Below are 18,426 nucleotides of genomic sequence, written 5' to 3'. Positions count from 1 at the left end.
ATCCAACCTGGCAGTAAGTATAGGGTGACTGAAATAACCAGGCTCGATCTAAAATGGGCCATAAAAATTGGCGCCTGCACATAGCAATCTGAACTTTGTGTCAAAGGTATATTTCACAGGTTGGTTTTTGTAAAATTACAAAGCGTAGCTCCCTTTCTGCAAAACATAGGGCTAAAAAACTTGCAAGGGTAAACAACGGATGGCGACGTAAACGACCAAGTCGAGCGGCGAGGCGCGTTTGGCGTCCGGTTTTCCGCAGCTCGCCAAGGCCTGGCTTCAAGACGCACCCGCCGCAGCTCGCAAGACTCCCTGACTACTACAAGATCATCATCCGTGCACGTGGTGGCCTCAACCTAAGCTCGATGAGCACAGGCAAGCTGCAAGACTTCGTCTTTAACACTGCCCAGACCAATTACAACGTGGCACGCGATGATAAAATTCGAATCAATGCCATTCAAAACTATACTACTCAGCACCCCCTCTGAAGGGCGAAGAGAACTATTTTCTGGCCACATATATGGCAAATCCTGCGAAGATCTCACGCGGAATCATCTTTAATGTGCCAGATTACGGTCCACCGGAGAACATCAGCCAATACCTAATCGACTGCAATCACGACCCGGCTATTCTCCTTGCCCGTCGGATGTCTCTCATCACCGCCCCTCTCTACGGCAAAAGGTCCAAACCCTACGGCAAAAGGTCCAAACTCTACGGCAAAAGGTCCAAACCCTCACACAATAAATCACTGCCGTTTAGAAGGAAAATGCAGACTTACGACCCCTCCTTAAACAGAAAGGTTACCCCTCCAGCGCCAACTCCTACCCCTCCAGCGCCCACTCCTACTCCTCCCCCACAACCCGTTGCAGTTGCCATATCCTCACCTGACAGCACCGCCCAGTCTGTCAAGCGTAGAGTAATCAATACTATGGCCTCAAAATCGTAGACAAATTACACCGACTCAGCGTCAATGACCGAAATGTCTCGCATTTTCAGTGCCAGACTGCAAACCTTAGAGCAAAACGTTACAGCCGTTGTACGGCGATAGAAAACGCTGTCTCAAAGTACTCCTCCAGATTGGCCCAACTCACCAGTCAAATAAACCAACTCACCAACATCTCATCCCAGTTGGGGTCCTAAACTCCTCCACCACCCCCACCATCCATACCCTACCTCTAACAGTGCATCCCTCAATATGGCTTTACCTCTCCCACGCCCGCCACGCCTCAGTAGGCACCAAACCACTATCTGGCAATGGAATTACCACAGCTTCCGACTGAAGCGTGGCTATCTTTAACACTGCCTCCAGTCCCTCCAAACTCCCCCCGATATCATATTGATTCAGAAAACCCGCCGCGCGGTCAAACTAGCCATCTATAGAGCCTTCCAAACTCCTGACAACGAGGAACCCAATACCGCCATCCTCACTCGTAGACATCTAACCGCTTCGTACAAAAATCTTGGCGGAGTCGACGTGGAGCACGACATCGTAGAGATCCTTCCCCAAAGGAAAGGCGGCCCATGTCTCTATATACTAAACATATTTAGCCTCCCGTCGGCTTGCAAACACCGCTTTGGCGTCCTCTTCTCCCGTGCCTTGAGGGAGGAGGGTCCTCGGTAGCAGAACCATCAAACGGCACTTGAATGCAACATAGAAGTACATTCGGACAGCATTGTAGACTTTGTCCAAACGGTGAGCTAAAAATACATATTTTTCGTGTATGGCTCGTCTAATTACTATTATTAGTATTACTATTATTATTATTACATTTATTATTATTTGACCGGGGCATTCAAGACCAACAAGCTGTGCGTTGTTTCGCCGTCAACGAGTCTGAGAGCGCTGTTTGTTACGAAGCTGGCGCCGGATATTATCTGCAAGGACGACTCTTCGCGCCTGTCCTCCGTTGGAATCGACAAAGTGGAGTGCCGTCACCTAAAGACCCGTTTCGACACTTACGGCTCCTTTCATGTGGCCGCGGCTGCGGAGGATTTTGAGAAACTTGCTGATCCAGCTGTGTGGCCTAAATCCAGCCTTTTTAAACCTTTCAGAGGAACCCTTCAGAGAGACATCCCACAACCGCTGACAAGTGATGCCTGGCATAGATTTATTATATCAAAACGTCCGCGGCTTACGCACAAAAGCCGATTGCTTTTTTTTTGTAACGTTACAGTGTCTAATTATGCAATCTTCTGTCTAACGGAAATTTGGTTGCGTCCTAACATCGGGTCCTCCGATTACTTTCCGCCTGGTTTTGTTGTGTACCGGCACGACCGTGACTTGTTTCAAGGAGCTGGAGCGGGAGGCGGTGTGTTGGTCGCGGTCGACAGCTCAAGGAGGCGTCAAGATTTAGAAAACTTTCCTGAGAGCTTGTTCGTCGAAATTGAGTATGCAAAGAGAGAACGTGTTCTTATTGGTCTGTTCTATCTCCCCCCAGAAAAGCCACCTGGTGATTTTCAGCGTTGTCTGGTTGGGTTAGAAAAACTCAACGAGCTACAGGCGTGCAACGTTTTGACTGATAACTTTTATTGAAAGGAGAAATGCAACCATCTTTTAGAATTCTCTTCTTTTTTGGATCTGAAGCGGCTCAACAATGTTCTTAATAAGCAAGGCAATGCTTTAGATTTATGTTTTTCAAATACGAACGGTGTACGTGTGACTTGGAGTGAAATGCCAATGGTGCCTGAGGATATGTACCACCCCGCGCTTGATGTAGTGATCTCTATTTTTAATTACCCAACTCGCAGTAACTCTGATGCCTCTCCGCCGCAAGCATTGTATAACTTTTCGGCAGGAGACTACGTCGGAATGTTGCCCCTCAGCTTGAGAGGTGGTGGTACATTCCGACTTGAGGAACACAGAAGGGATGTGGTGAAGGCCACGCATGCCACGAGAAGCAAGTCTGAGCTTGTTGACCACAGCTGGACGACTGCGCATACGTTTGACTTGGACAATGCTGCTCGTGAGCAGAGGTGAGGCCCGAGGAAGTTCGTGGAATCGTGGTTTATCCGCCGAGACCCCGAGGCGTGCAAGACGAACCGGGGCCCCCCACCGGACGTTTACGGGGACTTGTAGATTAGAGTCGACTGGTTTTGACTCTCCCAACCACCGGGCCAGTTCACACTGATGATGCCACCCGGATAGGTGGCGAAACGTCTGTGTTGTTGTTAATTTTTTGTTGTTGTGTTAAGCCACTGTAAACTTATTCCGTTATGACTACCCTGGCTTTTGGAGCATATTTGCATTCAGGAGTCGCTTCAGCAAAGTTGCGTCTGTCGCCCCACAGTGCTTTTTTAGCTTTGATGCACACGTTGTTTATATGGGTATTCCATCTTAAGTCAAGATTAAATACTACATCTAGGTACTTAAATTCTTTAACTCTTAAAGCTCAGAACCATTCATGTCATAATTATAGGCCAGCAGATTTTTTGTTTTAGTTATAGACATAAATAATGATTTTTGATATGGTGTGGAAACCCCACGATTCGTCATTTGTCGCACCAATGCCTATTTTCTTTTTTTTTCTTTTTTTGTAAATTACGGTTTAATTTGATCTGATCATCTTTTGTTTTCATTTTATTATGAACCACACAATTGTCTTCAAAAAGTTTGATTTGAACTGAAACGTCATAGGGTAGATCGTTTATAAATATCGAAAATAAAAAGAGACCCAGAACACTTCCCTGAAGTTTCCAGACCAGATCAAAAACCGCACAAGGTTTACTCCCCCTGACCTCGATATAGACCTTTCCAGCGGCAGTCTCGAACGAAGCGATTTCCAGCGCGCATCCCTGGTTTTGAGACTGTACGTCAGTGTTGCCCGACTGCGCTGAGCTGTGGGTTTTCTCGTCAGTAGGCTGTGGCAGCCTGCGTAGGAGCAATTTTGAATGCTGGTGGCGGCAAAATCGCCTCACTTTATTTTTTCTTTTGTGTTCTGTGGCGATTATAACGGCACTATACACTCAGCCGTGTCAACCTTAACTGCCTAATATATTTGACCACACCAGAGGATAGCCGAACTGCATGGGTATTGCCCCCTCACTATATGAAATTCAACGAGTCTCATAAATCGAACAACATATATTGTACGCGTACCCCACGGTGCCGCGTTATCCGGACATGATTTGAGAAAGGTCTCAAATAACACAGCATATCCAAAATACAGTGTCGACGACAGTCACTTCACGACGATCGCACGGAATCCGGCTTGTCTTGGGGTACGTTTTGAAGAGTGATGTTTTTTATACACAGCACTAGTGCGAATGAACGAACGTGTCTATTTAGTTCCCATTCCCCGGACCCTATCAGCTACTTCTCGCCAAGACCGGGAACATATCCGGGAAGGCTTTTCGGAGATTATCTCAACGGAAATAATCCTCGAAGAACGTCGAACGGCCTGCGTCGCGGGCTGCTTGACGTTCGCTTTCTTCGCCCGTTCTCTTCGCTCGTTTCTTGCGAAGGTCCAGAAGGCTATAAGTCCTGGTATTCCCAAGTTCTCACAGTGGAAGATTACAAAAACACGCAAGCATCCTGAACAGGCAAATAGAGTAAACACTTAGAAGGAAAGCCGGCGAACTCTGAACACACGATGCAGGTGGGGAGTCGCGCTGATCGGGTTTCCACAGCTCAGGCGGGTGGCAGAAATTTTTGGCTAATAGGGGTCACTCGAGTCGCAAAATGGCGGCGGCCAGCGAGCTGTTTCTGCAAAGGTCTATACTGTCTCCGTGATAAAAGATAAGAGGAAAACCATATAATAACTTTAAAAAAGAAAGATATGTACTTGTCTGTGTTTCTGACCTCTTTGGGTTTATTCTTTCTGTGTTTGTAAGTCTCTATAAACAAGCTCCCTAAATTTTAATTCAAGTTGTGTGAGCTTCATGTCCTGACTCAGTACGTCCGCCCGTCACCCTGTGTTCAATCCCCGCAACTTCCTTTAAAGCCGTCAGCTACATCTCAATAATTAACTTTCTGCGGCTCCGTCTACGCTCCCTGGGGCTTTGCTTGCGAAAAAACGTGGCCCACGCCTCCGTGGACTTTGTGCTGGGATTCCACTCCCATACTTGGTTGTCAAGCTACAGGATCATGAAGATTTCAAGAATAGAGATATCCCAGGAACTTCGACTCATGAGAATGACTCTCCCCGGCCACGACAGCACTCCTCGATACGTTTTACGCCACAGACCCTCGTTCCTCTTCCTCAGGAGTTCTGCAGTCGGGCTCTTGGAGGCCGCAGGGGTAAAAATCCTGGGGAGGTACGCAAGTCTTGCCAGAAGGCTTCGGACTTCAACTGAAACCCCCTGTTGTACTTTTGGACAAACAGCTTTCCCCGGACACGGTGGGACTTCTGTCTCACGGGCCCAAGTTCGCCCTAGACCTTCCAGCATCGAGGGTAGACCAACTGACATCCGTTTACAAGGTAGCAGCAAGTAACCCTGAAAAGGATCGTCAGAACTTCGTAGGGACAGCTGTGCATTCCGTTTGTGCCCACCTGCCTCCTCCAGGCAAGTCATATGTATACTCAACAGTAGAGGAGCTCCGCAACGCCCAGCTAAAGCTGCTAGAGTAAGAAAAGATGGTAGTTTTCGTTGTTATGAACGAGGACATCTAAGAGGAAAAGGTGGAAGCTGCACTCTAAAAAAGAACTGCTTTACTCAAGGAAAGACCTTCAGGGTCTTTAAGGTCTGAGGCTAGGGAGATATGCTCTCAACTGAACCTCCCCGCTCTGAGAAAGAAATGCGTTAGCTTTGCCCGCACATCAGTTCATAAGAGTGCCTTTTTTTTCTGCAAAGACCCATGCAGAAAACGCCCCGCTCCGCGGCATTGTTTCGGAGAACGGGTGCTGGCAGAAGAATGGTCTCCAACAGCCAACTCTGCCAGCAACACCAGCGGTCGAACCAACGAGAGCCCCTGGGAGACAGACGGTCTCCAACACAACCATGGCAAATCGTCACCAATGACTTCTTCCATCTCCACAGTGTCACCTACCTACTTGTAGTGGACTACTTTAGCAAGTACATTGTGATAGAGCAAAAGGGGGACACCTCTGCTATCAAAGGATCGCAACCCTAAAAAAGGAGTTTGCTTGATTCGGCATTCTAGAAGGGGTCTGTGACAACGGCCTGCCATTCAACTCTGAAGCATTCAAAGGTTATCTCAAGTGCTTGGACATGACAAATAATCCAAGTTCTCCTGATTACCCACAGTCGAATGAACTTGCAGAGAGGTCAGTTCAAAGAATGAAAACAGCTTGACCAAGGCACCGAAGGAAGGCAACGACCTGTCTCTTGTTCTTATGGAGCTTAGGGACACACCGATGGATCAGCTCCTGTCCCCATTGGAACTGCTAATGGGCCGCAGGATCACAACCCTCAAGCCAGCTGCTCCGCGTTAACTTGAGCAGCACTACAACATCAGGGAGGTTCAAGCACGCCTTCAGTTCCGTCAAAAGTGTCAGCACCGACATGGTGACGCACACAGCAAACCACTACGTCCTCTGAGTCAAGGCGAGAGAGTCTATTTCTGTCGAAACCACAAATGGGAACCCGGAATTGTGGTCCAAGTCGGACAACAGCCACGATCATACCTAATCAGAGCGGAAGACGGGGGAGGGGAGGGGGGGGGGGGGCATTACAGAAGAAATCGATTCCCCATCTGACCATTCGCTTGAAACAACAACGCGATCCCTGAGGACTACTACCAACTCACGTTCAACGACCAACCTCACCAATGTCCTGCCCAGTAGTCCCGCATACCCGAAACCACTCGATCAAGCCATCAAGTTGTTCAGCCAGCAAGGTATCGCCGAATCTGTGGACTCTGAACTCTTAAAATTCGCATAAACTTTCTTTTTGCAAAATAAAAGGGAAAAAAGGATCTTTTATGTATTTAGAAAACTATGGTTGGTGGTGCCCACTTCGCAGTTTCTCACAAATCGGCGTTGATACCCACACGTGCGACTCAGCTAGCCTTACACCACAAAACAGCTATGTGCCTGGCGTCGTTCCCGTTCTCGTAATAAAGTTTGTCAACCAAAAACATTTCAGTATGAACAACGTTATCCACAAACACGGCACGTGTCAGTTCCTGGATCTCCTGGATGTTTACCTCCACTCAACCTCAGTGGAGTACGAGGGCAATGTTTATATAAAGAGAGCGGAGGTGTGCATCAGGTCATGCTTTGCAACAGTTCTGAGTAAGGTATGTATTTACTCGCACAATGAACGCACTCGCGTAATGAACGCACCCCCCAAGTCGGCTTCCAAAATTTCGACTTTTTTTTTCACTTGCATATTAAACCCACCCCCAACTGGGAAGTCAAAACTTTGACCCCCTCCCCTTTCCCCACACGCGCGAAATGAACGCACTTTTCTATCCTGGTGCAGCGAGGTCGCAAATGCATGGGTAGCGTGGCCGAACAAAACGCCTTGCAAAAGGCCTTAAAAATAAAAAAAGACCCATTGGAATCATTTATCGAAACTACAGTACGAAAACCAGTGTCTCCCACTTAGACTTGGTTCTTTCTAATTTAACTTCTCTTGAATCACGTCGGACAGTCGCTCGCCTTACTCTTTTTCATAACTTTTATTACAACATGCAATCATTTATGCTCACTCAGTGTAAGTCTGTCTCATACATTTCTTTGCGTCATGATAATTCCTTGAAAATTGCACCTATATTTGGTCGCACTAATAGATACAAATACTCTCCTCTTGCTCTGTCCATTAAAAATGGGAATTCTCTCCCAAACGACATAGTCACTGAATAGAATGATAAAAAATATTCCGCAAAAAATTTTTGGCTTTGGTACTATGTTTTCAGCGCCATGTCTGCTTGTGTTTCCTATAAATTGTGCACTGAGTCCCCAGTTCTGTTGTGCCCGGTTTCTGTAAACTTTGTTCTGAATTCTGTATAGTTTGTTTTTAGTTTTTGTTTGTTGTTAATTTTTAACCTTAGTTAGTTCTTTTATTTCCATTATATCATTGCATTTGTTTGTATTTTTCTACCCCCCCTCATGTAATACGTTTGAACGAACGTATTTGAGGCGAATAAAACTTGAAATTGAACTTGATTCGAGTCCATTGAGCTGCGAAGGCGAATACATCGGCCATCGGAAGATGCCTAAATGCTCGCTTTAGGGAACACCATTTAGATGTTACCAAGGCATCATCGGACTCGTTCCACCCAATAGTTCTGCATGCCCGTACCTGCCACGATTGCACCCCACACTTTGAAAACACCACTTAGCTAAGTTCACACATAGATAAATGTGGGCCCGAAACAATAGAAGCGTTTAAGGTCAGATATGCCGTGAGCAATGTCTCTGGGACATCTTTGGCTTTGTCGTCAAAAAAGCTGGAATTTCTAGCGTAAAAATTATCGTAAAAAGCTTGTTGTGATCAATTAATTTTGTCTTTTCCTTTCTTTTCTTATTTATTTTCCCCCCTTTTCAGGGGTTAATTTCCTGATTATAATGCAGTTAATGTAAAGGTACAAGCGAGCTGGACAAGAACCTAGCTGTGTTTGGAGATTTGTGTTTGTCCTTTGTCCCTCTTGTTCCCATTTTCCAGGATTATTTTCGTCATTAATTTCCTTTCTTTTTTTTCTTCCTTTCCCCCTTTTTCACGAAATTTCCTTAAGTTTTTCCCTATAATTTTTTTGCTATCATTTTAATTTGGTATTTTTAAAGTTTGTGAGCAAATTGGTTTTATATTAAATTTTGAATATTTTCGTTTTCTTTCAATTCTTTGTCGTTCAAGGTCGTAGCGTAATGGGCATCTCATAAATGTTCGCTGCTCATTGAAAGAACTGTGTGTGTCTGTGTTTGTCCTTTACGTGTTTTATTCTTTCAGTGCATTCTGTCAGTTCCTCAAGGCTCTTCTCACATCATGTGGTGACATTTGCGTCCAGTGTTATATAGCCCTGTCACATGGAAGAGGTGGAGGAGACCAGCTTACTAAAAAGTATATCAGCATCACTGGTATTTCCTTTCTCGTTGGAAATGACTTCTGCCCCTTTTGTTTAATGGGAGTCCTTTGCATGTTCTTTGCTTACTTTTCAAACGGTTCAAAAGTGTGATATGGGGTAGGCAGTTATGCGACAATGGTGCATGCCCAGTATATCACGGTAGCTTAAACAAGAGACTTTGGAAGTGAACATCAGGAGAATCTCCTGTTTCATTCTTTCTAATCCAGGGTGCCAATTTCGAAACATGTTGTACAATCTTTAAATAACTTTTAGCACAAGGAAGGAAAAAGGAGAGGAGGCATTATGTCAGTTCGCTATGCAATTCTAGAGATTTTACAACAGTACAGTACAGGACACCAAGCCGGTTGGAACCAGATCATTACATCTGTCAGTGTGGCTTCTAGGTACTTTAACTAGCTTATTAGTTCGCAAAAGAGCTCAATGAATTGTGGAGGCTAAGCCTCGTAAGACTTCTGCAGACTGACTGCACTGAGCAATAAAACGAAGAATTCAGCTGGATTGTGTAACGTAGAAAGATAAACCGGGAAAAGAGCATGGGCAAAACTGGGGAGCTAAACCACGCAAGGCATTTCGTGCTATGTCTCGTCTAAACTATTTTCTTTGTTGCTGCACTTTCTGTCATCTTTAGCAGGCAGTATGCACTGATTTCACTTACATATTGGGTGGATTCGACCATAAAGCTAGACGTTTGTATTAGAAAACCAAGCGTATGTTTTATCGGAGTAATGGCACATAGAATTTGCACTCTTTTTAAGAGGGATAATTTATCTAAGCCAATTGTTTCATACTAAATTGCCAAAGATTCTGCCCCAGTTTTCAAAAACAGACTGGCAAATGCTTTCATTTATTTAGTAACATTTGATCTGTTTATTTACAGGAAACACTGCCTCTATTGCTGTCATCAACAGCCAGCTGGCTGAAATCAAGCCACCACACAGCTCCACGAGACTCCCAAGGGCACTGAGCACACGCCTATTCTGGAAGGCTTCCGAATGGCGCCACTGGCTGCTGTACCACTCGCTTCCCTGCATGTACAGGGTCCTTCTGGACCAATACTGGCCGTACATAAAGAAGCTGGTGGAGGCCGTCCATGCACTTTTGAGGGACACCGTAACTCCAGCATCCATTGATGTTGCACGCGAGTTCTCCCCCTTCGGTTTCTTTGTGTCCTGCTTCGGGCCAGCTTTAATAATGTCATATTGTGCTTTCAGAGAAACTCCTCTGGACCTTTGTGGGCATGACAGGGAGGCTGTATGGAGCTCCAGCAATGACGTTCAGCCTGCACCAGTTACTCCACCTAGCGGAAGCAGTGCAGCAACTGGGGCCATTGTGGGGCCATTCTGCTTTTGAATTTGAAAGCGGTAACGGGCAGCTTGTGAAGCTGGTGAAAGGATCAAATGCTCTTCCGGAAAGGGTAGTGAAGTATCAGCAGTTGGGATCAAACTTTGGTGTCCTCGCTTCTAAGTGACAGCGTCAAAGTGATGTGCTGTGATATTCTGGGATACACTAAACACCAAAACTTCAAGTATGCAAACGAAGTGTGCCTGCTCGGTTCCTCTTCGAAGGCATCCTTGAGCAAAGAGGAACAGAGTTGTCTTTCCGCTGGATCTGGGGCCGCCTTTGATCAGGCTACAGAGTACAAGCACTTCGCATGGAAAGGGCAGATTTGTCACAGCCGAAACTATGCCAGGAGTAAAAAGACAGACTCCTAGGTCATTCAAATAAAGGATATGTGCGATTTCACCATTTTGAGAGTGTTGCCTTTGAAAGGTGAGGTAACACTTCTGTGCAGGGAAGTTGTCATCACTTGGCAGGTGCTTTCCCGCAGCACATCAGGCTTTGTTTTCTTTCTCACGTGAACTTGCAGGCTGTTAAACCACAGCAGCTGAAGGCACCATGCCTTTTTCTCACTTTCAGGAAGCCCTCAGCATGCTATGTCTGTGATCTGTCAAACCTTCTTGAGCGCGATTGATGTAATGTAACCTGGTGTGCCGAAGTAAAGTGACTGTTCCCTAGGAGTTGAAATATTCAAAACAAACATCCTGTGATAATTTGTCCCTGTTTTGCCTTTGTGTCAACAAGGGAAATCTATCGAGATTGTGCCTTTCACATGTTCAGACTTCTTGTTTTGCTCCTAAGGTGTTCCTTCAGGTAACTCTACATTCATAAGTGATTTTCTTTGTTTACAATTTGTTATACTTCGTGTGCTTGATTTGCTCTTCTGAGACTAGTCGGGCTAATTTGATTATCGACCTGTGGAAGATGGCTATTGTTTGAGTAAATCAATTCCATGTCTCAGCCTCCTAATGTGTCTTTCCCTAACCTTTCTGACAAAAATGTGTGAAGCTTCTAGGGGTAGCAGTAGGGTAGGCTTGTTTTTAACTGCAAGCAGGCAAATGAGAAAATCACTCTTTTGTTATTATAATGCAAGTTGAAAAGACTGAAATAGACTTAGACCTTTCGTTATTCTGTCTACATTGCATCATAATTGAATAGCTTCAAAAACCTTCTGTATTCGTGGACCACAAAATAGGCTTTTGTTAATAGCATTTCACATATGATTTGATTGATTTTGTTTTCATACTTCTGTGTTAATTTTGACTAGTTAATTGTTTTAGTAACTATAGGTTATGTATGAGGGTTATAAGTTCTTGGCTCTCTTAATTACTGTACTGTCATTCGATGATTTGTCTCTTAACACCTACAAGTACTTGTGAAAATCTTAAACTGGCACACGTAAAACTGAACAGCAAGATAGTTACTGATGCTTGTCTAGTGAGCTTTCAAACACAAATATTAAATAGAGCGTGCACATTAGAATGTATAGCAATGTATTTCTGGGGTGGAGTTGCCCTTTGAGGTTATTACTTGAAGTAAGCATTTGTGCAAGTTGGTTTAAATTTATGTAGTGTCTAATGGCCTTTCGGTGTCTTGGGGGTTCTAGTAATATTTTTTTTCTGAGATCAATCATAGTATAGAAATAAATGTAGAGCGGATGCAGAGGATGCTAACTGCTGTTAACGAATTCCAATAAGGTAGAAATGTTTGGCGACTTCATTATAAAAAACAATTACTTTTTTTTCATTTCAATGCTTCTAAAAATGCCTTCTGCACTTGATGGGCCAGCTGCATTCTTCAAGTTGTCATGAATCTGCCTAGAACGTGCCTTTTTTAGCTCGTCTTAGCAAGACATAATAGCAGTAGGTGATGCCACTAAAAAACCTGTGTCGACATTTAGCTAAGACAGCTCTATATCAATTTCACTATCCACTAGCTGGGCTGAGCATTTTCAATTCTAGGCATACTGTAAGTTTTGGTTGGCAGGAATTCCATTTGTTCTATATTATTTCCAGTTTCCACAAACTCGTATATATGCTTTACAGAATAGGCAACTCTGCCACCAAATGTAATACCTATAACTTAAATTTCCATAGCTGTTTGCACTTTGTTGGGCCAGCCTAACAACTAAAAAAATATAAACGACATACATATCCGAGATTTTTTGTTTCGCGAAATGTTTTACCTGGATGCCTGAGGGTTTTTCAGCGAATTTCTGCTAAGTGGGTCTTTTACAATACATTCAGGTTTCTAGGAACCACATTTTGTTTTCAATATTCATTTCAGTTTGCACAAACTGGCTTTGGGGATAAGTTAACAGAACAGATCCCTGAATGGAGGTTCCAAGTATAGAGCCAGATACCTAGGTGGTTTTAAAAAAACCCAGTATGTGACCACTATAGTTTCTCCTCCTGGATTTGTTTTCCCACAATATGTATCACATGGCGTAACTGGATATCAATTTTCAGGTGATGGTTCCACTAACTTCATTCTGGAACTGAAAACTTCCAGAGCAGAATTCAGATTCTTCATTCTGGAACTGAAAACTTCCAGAGCAGAACTCAGATTCTTCATTCTGGAACTGACTTTTCCAGAACCAAATCCAAATTCTCCAATTAGGAACTGACGTTTCCAGAACCGAATCCAGATTCTCCAATCTGGAACCGACATTTCCAGAATTGAATCAAGATTCTCCATTCTGGATTTCGGCTTTCCAATTAGCTTCCAGAAAAAAATCAAACTGGGTTCTCAGGTAGGGAATTATTGTTACGTGTACACTCCAGTATGTGCCTGCGAAACTTTGTAACATATATTTATATTTCGGCTTGCTTTTGAAAGGGAACTTAGGTTTGAAACCGACATTGAAGAAGACGAAAGATGCCTCAAGAAGGTTCTCCTAGAAACAGCAGAGTTGGCCACCTTCCTTTGCTGTCCCCCAGCCCTTAACACTGTCTGCAACACCAACGAACCACGGAGTCGTCACAATCTTCTGCTTTCGCACCCACACCATCTGACAATGATGCACCATGCGTGAAGGGGATCATTTTTTCAAAGGAAGAACTGTGAACAGCCGTGTCTAAGATCAAGCCATCACAATGCCCTTGTCCAGATGGTGTGGCACCTGCCTTTTATAGGATGATAACGCAGTACAGTTTGATCCCTCCCTCAGCTGTCTACTTCAAAGTATTTTCGATGAGGGAGCTGTTCCTACCACCTGGCAACACGCCTTACTCACCCCTATTCACGAAAGGAAAGAGAAGCCTACAAGTGACGTCAAGCATTAGCGTCCAACCTCAATAACATTAATCATCTACCGCACATTAGGATGCATACTGAACAGTCAGTTCCTCGATTTTTAGAGAGCACTGGATACTTATTGCAGACACAGCACAGTTTTAGGCACGCCCGCAGCTGTGGGACGGTCCTGGCGACCCCGTGTCATTTTGTAAGCAACAATCTTGGCAGTCGCAAAAAGAAAGATTTTCTACGGCTTCATCTCAGTTACGCGTTCGATGCCCTCAACATCGATCTCCTGCTACATAAAATGTCAGGCGCCAGCGTTCATGGCTTCCTTCTCAAGTGGCTGCCAAACTAACTGAAGGGAAAAATCCCACAATTTGTTTACCAAGGTGTGCACTGAGCTACGATGAACGTCCCCTCCAGTGTGCCACAGTACCGGTTTCTTGTCAATGACATGCCTCAGGATGATAGATTTTCTTTCGTTCAGTACGCAGACCACACCTCGATGCTGGCTCCACTTACTGACACCTGCCTCCTTCTCCAGGACTACATCAAAGACATAAAGTGCCGGGTGACTAACAACTGCTAGCGGCTGCACACCACGAAAAGTGCCGTGATGCGCTTTAGCAGGCCCCACAGGGTGGGCAAATCGAGCTATCATTTGCTCAGTGAGCCCCTACCATGTATGACTCTTTGTCAAGCTTAGAAATTACATTCTCACAAACATTAGATTTCACAGTGCACATAGGAAGTGTTGTACCAAAGGCTCGGCGAACCATGGGGGTTGTTTCTTGTATCTCCAGGTCATGGGGACCTTCGCCATAATCTCCGGTCATAAGGTGCATAAGACAGATTTCCAGAAAGATAAGGGAGGAGCCCCAAAAGACCAGTTCGACCACTTCGAAGTTTCCAAAACTTGCTTTTACGCAAAATGGTCCAACCAGCACCACAAAACCCTCTGCCATGGCCACTGATGCTTGTGTCATCGCCAAGTTTCAAATTGAGGGAAAACAAAGCATTTGTACATGACTTATTTTTCGTGGGCTCCATTTTTCGCGAATTCGACTGAAGCTGAAGAGCTGGAATAATTACTGGTACCCATTTTTGCAATCCGCAAGGACCTCACTACAGCTTTCTGTATGTTCACATTTTAGCCAAATAGTTTGTGAGACCTATTTTTTGCAAAATGTAGACGATTCGTGAAAATTAGGTCTTCGTGAAAATTAATTTGTTTCCAGTATACAGTGGTACTAGTTTACTTAATTTCTCGTGACGGGCATGAAGGGGGCCAGATGGAAGGCGGATCATTATAATAAGGGTGACGAAGTTTATGCCACAATAGGCTGGGACACATCACAACAGATATAGTAGTCGGTAAGTCAGAGTCATATAGGATCACAAGGACACTCATTGTTATCTCTGTCTCTTGTGCTCCGAAGGAAAGAGCTAGATTTTCGTCACCCAATACTGCAAGCTTAGTTGCAGTGCAGCAGCCGCCCGTCGCCCCGCCCGCCGCCTGCCTCCCCCCCCCCCCTCCGCCGGGGGGGGGTCACGTTTCAGATGCAAGACCGCAACTTTATGATAATGCTAAAAGCTCTGCTAGTTAATATTCGTTGTATATGATGAGTGCAAAAACAGCATAAGAGGTATATAAGGTAAAATTGTACAAAATCAGAATAGGAAGACCAGGATAAGACGGAGCGCTCTGTCCTATTCTTGCCCTGCCTTGTGGGTGAAAACGATTCAATGCAGTGGGAAAAATGAAATATTACTGCTAAAGTCAGACGTCATGTAACATCTGCTTTGTTCACACTTCATTTTGATTTCTTTTGTCTAATTTCCACGACTTACAGATCCCAATCTTTAGGTTTGAGGCTTATGCTAATTGGATTCGAAGAGGTTTGGTGATCAGTTTGAAGTGCAGTTTTTTAGCTGTCTCTCATCAATGATGCTTATATTAACAGTGCCTGAACGAGGGCAGGCTGCTACAGTCGCTGCTGCTGCAGTCACTGCTGTTCCAGTCAGTGAGCCGCATCTGTTTGAAGTCACTGATGGCAAGGTAAATTAGGAACTTTTTTTCACAAGATTAGCAATTCTAATGTTGCGATGGCAATAGTGTAGATCAACAGAAAAAAATATGAAAGACGTTTACAATTCTCTGTAATGTAAAATTAGAGCGCAGCTCTTGAGGAGGGGAGGGGAGGGTATGTCCCTGCTCCCCCTCCATACCCTTTCCTCCTCCTCTCCTGCTTCCCTCCCATTAATCAGGAAATTTCCGCTCAATTTCCCCCTAAATTAAGCGAAAATTTACCCGCTAAATAAAGCCGGGAAATATTCTTCTTAAATTCAGCGGGAAATTTACCGAAACTCTCCCGCTAAATTCAGCGGGGAAACTTAATTGGTGTTGAGGCCACGTGATGTCGATTTCCCCGTTAAATTTAGCAGAAAAATTTCCGTTACATTTTTTCTGCTAAATTGAGCTAGACTTCAAGTGTGACGTCATTACGGGAAAGTACTCATAATGCAACACGCGTTTACGCCAATGCCGACGCCGCTCAACCCGGAAACGGGCGTCTAAAAGCTGCACTTTAAAAAAGTTACCCAAGCTTGACTATCCTGTCAAAGCCTTAGAAGCACAAAATGTGTCAAGCTCTACCATACACATGATGTGCGTGCTGTGCATATGGGGATTGCTGGGCACAATGTTCATGGCTGCTCAGCCTCATCTTCTGCCTGCCTCTTGCTTCGTGCATTCTTCACTCCCATCCGCTAAGGAAGAGTAAGAACGCATACCTACTTAAGCCTTGCACGCTCCATTTATTTCTAATCTTACGTGACATGCGATACGTAACCTTACACTACAGTAAAACCTCGTTATAACAAAATGGGATATAACAAACTAATGGATATAACAAAGCAATCATAATTCCCCTTGCTTGCTAATAGTATGGAGAAATGGACATTGGCTATAACAAACTAATGGTTATAACGAAATAACTACGACCGCTCCTTCAACTTTGTTATAACGAGGTTTTACTGTATTGGTTATCATTTTGTAATCATGCTGGCCTACTTAGCACTTGCATGATTTAATTAGGCCTGAACTTAGGTGACACATGATCCCGTAATCTCCGTGATTAGGTAACTTATGTGGTCATATAATGTTACGTGATCATGTGCCATATTCAGAAATTTGGCAGTGCTGCTAGTGCTCCCCTGAAAAAGAAAACCGTGGATATAAAACCCCGCTCTTGGAAGCGGCTATGAACTCGTGCCGATGGCAGAGTGGTTAAAGCACCGCGCTCCAAACTGTGGGCACATGGGTTTGAATTCAGTCGAGAGCTACCAATAATTTTAGTTCCAATTTATATTCAATTTAAAGGGGCATTATGTGTAAATGGGAGGAGAAGGCTGAAAGGGGGAGATGGCTGCTGGTCCCTGTGGACGGAACCTAAAGCGATATGACCGACACACTCTGCAATGGCCTCCGGTCGGTGTCGATGCAATGTGATCTCTGCCCAGTGCTCTGAATGTCAACGTGAGGAGATTCATCAAAGCGCGAATAAACGGCGGGAGTAACTATGACTCTCTTGGTGCCCCTTGTTTACGTACCGCCATACCAGGTATGGCACTGCATAGATTGTTGGCACTGGGCACGTCATCGAATCCTGCGTGCGCCGTGGCCTTGCAGCTGCCGCACATGGTCGACTTGAAAGATTGACTAGAACGGTCGTTCATCTTTAAGGGCAAGGTGCTTCGATCTAGGGGTGCTGTATCCAGGTTTTGGGCGAGAGAGTGGCACAAGAGTGCAGACGGTGCTGCCCTGAAGGAGTGCTCACGTGTACCGTCTTCGCAGGTGTGGGTTGGAAAAGGTACACGTCCGATGAATGGAAAGAGGTTCATTGATTTGGTAAAGACGAGGGCAAATGCGCTTCCTCACATGACTAGGACTAAAAGGGGTCGGGACGTCTTGACTCGTCGGGCCGGTTGTGACTCCGCGGAGTCACTGGGACACATTACGCAAAATTGCTTCTGCACGCACAGTGCCAGAATCAAACGACATGATAGTTTAGTGCAGTATGCTCCTGGTCATCTGAAAGAAAAGGGAATGGGAGGTGCTGGTAGAACCCGAGTGCCACACCGCAACACAGAAATATGTGCCAGACCTCGTTATTGCAGGAGGTAGTCAAATGACTGTGGTTGATACACAGGTGGTGGGTACGTATTCCACCCCAGATGCCGCACATGAGCGGAAAGTGCAAACTATAGTGTTCCAGAGCTTCTGGATATTATTAAAGGGGCCAATAGTGTTGCACCGGTTGTGACTAGTTTGACTATCACATATATATCAAGTGTTTGGTCGCCAAAAAGTGCTGCAGCTCTTACCAATCTTGGGTTTGGTAGACAGGATTTTAAGGTATTGACTATACTTTGCCTTCGGGGGGGGGTCAGGTGCTTTCGTCGGCATCAGCAGATGACCTCCGTGGTGCACGGGCGATGAAGCGCCCCGGCGGTTGTGTGTTGCCATGGGGCTATTGGTGGGTCCCTCTCCCTTGGAGAGGATAAGGACTTCCAGACTTCATGACAAAGATCAGCCTGATGCCTCTGCGAAGGGGTGGGCGAGGAAACGATTTTTGTGCACAAGTCCTACTCGTTAAAAAAAAAAAAAAAAAAAGCCAAATGCCTTGGGTATTTTGTGGGTAAACAGAAAGTCAGCTTCGTTTCGGCTGCGTTTGGTTAGCGAGCCGAGTTCCCGGCGATCGCGCCTTTGGCCAGGTCCGCACGCCTCCACGACTATTGCGTGCTCCCGGACACCGCCGGGTACCCCCCGCTGCTCTTGGAAGATTCTCAAGTCCGCCAGCGCA

At 45.1% G+C, this 18,426-nt stretch overlaps 1 pseudogene; it reads left to right on the top strand.

The window, feature by feature from the left end:
- Positions 1 to 10,181: 10,181 nt before the first annotated feature.
- Positions 10,182 to 10,961, top strand: LOC120847084 (annotated as a pseudogene).
- Positions 10,962 to 18,426: the final 7,465 nt, after the last annotated feature.

The sequence above is a fragment of the Ixodes scapularis genome, unplaced genomic scaffold, assembly GCF_016920785.2.
Source record: "Ixodes scapularis isolate PalLabHiFi unplaced genomic scaffold, ASM1692078v2 ptg000303l_1___fragment_1__unscaffolded, whole genome shotgun sequence".
In the NCBI taxonomy this organism is placed as follows: Eukaryota; Metazoa; Arthropoda; class Arachnida; order Ixodida; family Ixodidae; genus Ixodes; species Ixodes scapularis.
This window is presented reverse-complemented; position numbering and strand designations above follow the sequence as displayed.